The sequence below is a fragment of the Emiliania huxleyi genome, assembly GCF_000372725.1.
Source record: "Emiliania huxleyi CCMP1516 unplaced genomic scaffold EMIHUscaffold_92, whole genome shotgun sequence".
Taxonomy (NCBI): domain Eukaryota; phylum Haptophyta; order Isochrysidales; family Noelaerhabdaceae; genus Emiliania; species Emiliania huxleyi.
This window is the reverse complement of record NW_005195149.1, coordinates 76,555-81,036: the sequence shown is the minus strand read 5'-3', so window position 1 is coordinate 81,036 and position 4,482 is coordinate 76,555.

The window sequence follows — 4,482 nt, the reverse complement described above, 5'->3', positions numbered from 1 at the left end:
TCCTGGTAGTACCCCTCGGGGCACAGCTCGCACGCGTCGTTGCGGGTGCCGTTGGCGAAGCTGCCCTCGCGGCACGCCGTCTGCTCGGTGGAGCCGGTGGTGGCGAAGTGGCCCGGCGTGGCGTCGGTGCACTCGCTCGCGTCGGTGAGGTTGGTGGCGCTCGAGTAGCTGCCAGCCTCGCACGGCAGCGCCGCCGCCGCGCCAACGGCGCAGTGGCTTCCCGCCTCGCACGGCTCGCACGCCGTCTTGCCTTCCTCGTCCTGGTACGTGCCGCCGGCGCAGGGCGTGCACGCGCCCTGCCCGTACGCGTCCGTGTACGACCCCTTGGCGCACGCCGTCTGCTGCGTGGAGCCGGTGGTGGCGAAGTGGCCCGGCGAGGCGTCGGTGCACTCGCCCGCGGCGGTGAGGTTGGTGGCGGTCGAGTAGCTGCCCGCAACGCACGGCAGCGGCGCCGACGCGCCCTCGGCGCAGTAGCTGCCCTCCACGCACGGAAGGCAGCTCGTCGCGTTCGACTCGCGCTGGTACGTCCCGCCCGCACAGCTGGCGCACTCGGAGAGGCCGGCCGTGGCGGCGACTGAGCCCGGCGAGCACTCGGACGGCGGCGCCGCCCCGCCGCCGCACGACGAGCCGGCGGGGCAGGCGAGGCACTTGGGGTCGCCGCTCCGGTCGGTCAGCCTCGCGTACGTGCCCGCCTCGCACTGCGCGTCCAGCTCGCGCGACGACCCCACCGGGCAAAACTTGCCAGCAGCGCAGCGGACGCAGGCGGCCTTGCCGGTCTCGTTCTGGAAGTAGCCCTCGGGGCACAGCTCGCACGCGTCGTTGCGAATGCCGTTGGCGAAGCTGCCCTCGCGGCACGCCGTCTGCTCGGTGGAGCCGGTGGTGGCGAAGTGGCCCGGCGAGGCGTCGGTGCACTCGCTCGCGTCGGTGAGGTTGGTGGCGCTCGAGTAGCTGCCAGCCTCGCACGGCAGCGCCGCCGCCGCGCCAACAGCGCAGTGGCTTCCCGCCTCGCACGGCTCGCACGCCGTCTTGCCTTCCTCGTCCTGGTACGTGCCGCCGGCGCAGGGCGTGCACGCGCCCTGCCCGTACGCGTCCGTGTACGACCCCTTGGCGCACGCCGTCTGCTGCGTGGAGCCGGTGGTGGCGAAGTGGCCCGGCGAGGCGTCGGTGCACTCGCCCGCGGCGGTGAGGTTGGTGGCGGTCGAGTAGCTGCCCGCAACGCACGGCAGCGGCGCCGACGCGCCCTCGGCGCAGTAGCTGCCCTCCACGCACGGAAGGCAGCTCGTCGCGTTCGACTCGCCCTGGTACGTCCCGCCCGCACAGCTGGCGCACTCGGAGAGGCCGGCCGTGGCGGCGAAAGAGCCCGGCGAGCACTCGGAGGGCGGCGCCGCCCCGCCGCCGCACGACGAGCCAGCAGGGCAGTCGAGGCACTCGGGGTCGCCGCTCCGGTCGGTCAGCCTCGCGTACGTGCCCGCCTCGCACTGCGCGTCCAGCTCGCGCGACGAGCCCACCGGGCAAAACTTGCCAGCAGCGCAGCGGACGCAGGCGGCGGCGGCGGGCTGGTCCTGGTAGTACCCCTCGGGGCACAGCTCGCACGCGTCGTTGCGAATGCCGTTGGCGAAGCTGCCCTCGCGGCACGCCGTCTGCTGCGTGGAGCCGGTGGTGGCGAAGTGGCCCGGCGAGGCGTCGGTGCACTCGCTCGCGTCGGTGAGGTTGGTGGCGCTCGAGTAGCCGCCAGCCTCGCACGGCAGCGCCGCCGCCGCGCCAACGGCGCAGTGGCTTCCCGCCTCGCACGGCTCGCACGCCGTCTTGCCTTCCTCGTCCTGGTACGTGCCGCCGGCGCAGGGCGTGCACGCGCCCTGCCCGTACGCGTCCGTGTACGACCCCTTGGCGCACGCTGTCTGCTGCGTGGAGCCGGTGGTGGCGAAGTGGCCCGGCGAGGCGTCGGTGCACTCGCCCGCGGCGGTGAGGTTGGTGGCGGTCGAGTAGCTGCCCGCAACGCACGGCAGCGGCGCCGACGCGCCCTCGGCGCAGTAGCTGCCCTCCACGCACGGAAGGCAGCTCGTCGCGTTCGACTCGCCCTGGTACGTCCCGCCCGCACAGCTGGCGCACTCGGAGAGGCCGGCCGTGGCGGCGACTGAGCCCGGCGAGCACTCGGACGGCGGCGCCGCCCCGCCACCGCACGACGAGCCGGCGGGGCAGTCGAGGCACTCGGGGTCGCCGCTCCGGTCGGTCAGCCTCGCGTACGTGCCCGCCTCGCACTGCGCGTCCAGCTCGCGCGACGACCCCACCGGGCAAAACTTGCCAGCAGCGCAGCGGACGCAAGCGGCCTTGCCGGTCTCGTTCTGGAAGTACCCCTCGGGGCACAGCTCGCACGCGTCGTTGCGAATGCCGTTGGCGAAGCTGCCCTCGCGGCACGCCGTCTGCTCGGTGGAGCCGGTGGTGGCGAAGTGGCCCGGCGAGGCGTCGGTGCACTCGCTCGCGTCGGTGAGGTTGGTGGCGCTCGAGTAGCTGCCAGCCTCGCACGGCAGCGCCGCCGCCGCGCCAACGGCGCAGTGGCTTCCCGCCTCGCACGGCTCGCACGCCGTCTTGCCTTCCTCGTCCTGGTACGTGCCGCCGGCGCAGGGCGTGCACGCGCCCTGCCCGTACGCGTTCGTGTACGACCCCTTGGCGCACGCCGTCTGCTGCGTGGAGCCGGTGGTGGCGAAGTGGCCCGGCGAGGCGTCGGTGCACTCGCCCGCGGCGGTGAGGTTGGTGGCGGTCGAGTAGCTGCCCGCAACGCACGGCAGCGGCGCCGACGCGCCCTCGGCGCAGTAGCTGCCCTCCACGCACGGAAGGCAGCTCGTCGCGTTCGACTCGCCCTGGTACGTCCCGCCCGCACAGCTGGCGCACTCGGAGAGGCCGGCCGTGGCGGCGACTGAGCCCGGCGAGCACTCGGACGGCGGCGCCGCCCCGCCGCCGCACGACGAGCCGGCGGGGCAGGCGAGGCACTTGGGGTCGCCGCTCCGGTCGGTCAGCCTCGCGTACGTGCCCGCCTCGCACTGCGCGTCCAGCTCGCGCGACGACCCCACCGGGCAAAACTTGCCAGCAGCGCAGCGGACGCAGGCGGCCTTGCCGGTCTCGTTCTGGAAGTAGCCCTCGGGGCACAGCTCGCACGCGTCGTTGCGAATGCCGTTGGCGAAGCTGCCCTCGCGGCACGCCGTCTGCTCGGTGGAGCCGGTGGTGGCGAAGTGGCCCGGCGAGGCGTCGGTGCACTCGCTCGCGTCGGTGAGGTTGGTGGCGCTCGAGTAGCTGCCAGCCTCGCACGGCAGCGCCGCCGCCGCGCCAACGGCGCAGTGGCTTCCCGCCTCGCACGGCTCGCACGCCGTCTTGCCTTCCTCGTCCTGGTACGTGCCGCCGGCGCAGGGCGTGCACGCGCCCTGCCCGTACGCGTTCGTGTACGACCCCTTGGCGCACGCCGTCTGCTGCGTGGAGCCGGTGGTGGCGAAGTGGCCCGGCGAGGCGTCGGTGCACTCGCCCGCGGCGGTGAGGTTGGTGGCGGTCGAGTAGCTGCCCGCAACGCACGGCAGCGGCGCCGACGCGCCCTCGGCGCAGTAGCTGCCCTCCACGCACGGAAGGCAGCTCGTCGCGTTCGACTCGCCCTGGTACGTCCCGCCCGCACAGCTGGCGCACTCGGAGAGGCCGGCCGTGGCGGCGACTGAGCCCGGCGAGCACTCGGACGGCGGCGCCGCCCCGCCGCCGCACGACGAGCCGGCGGGGCAGTCGAGGCACTCGGGGTCGCCGCTCCGGTCGGTCAGCCTGGCGTACGTGCCCGCCTCGCACTGCGCGTCCAGCTCGCGCGACGACCCCACCGGGCAAAACTTGCCAGCAGCGCAGCGGACGCAGGCGGCGGCGGCGGGCTGGTCCTGGTAGTACCCCTCGGGGCACAGCTCGCACGCGTCGTTGCGGGTGCCGTTGGCGAAGCTGCCCTCGCGGCACGCCGTCTGCTCGGTGGAGCCGGTGGTGGCGAAGTGGCCCGGCGTGGCGGCGGTGCACTCGCTCGCGTCGGTGAGGTTGGTGGCGCTCGAGTAGCTGCCAGCCTCGCACGGCAGCGCCGCCGCCGCGCCAACAGCGCAGTAGCTTCCCGCCTCGCACGGCTCGCACGCCGTCTTGCCTTCCTCGTCCTGGTACGTGCCGCCGGCGCAGGGCGTGCACGCGCCCTGCCCGTACGCGTCCGTGTACGACCCCTTGGCGCACGCCGTCTGCTGCGTGGAGCCGGTGGTGGCGAAGTGGCCCGGCGAGGCGTCGGTGCACTCGCCCGCGGCGGTGAGGTTGGTGGCGGTCGAGTAGCTGCCCGCAACGCACGGCAGCGGCGCCGACGCGCCCTCGGCGCAGTAGCTGCCCTCCACGCACGGAAGGCAGCTCGTCGCGTTCGACTCGCCCTGGTACGTCCCGCCCGCACAGCTGGCGCACTCGGAGAGGCCGGCCGTGGCGGCGAAAGAGCCC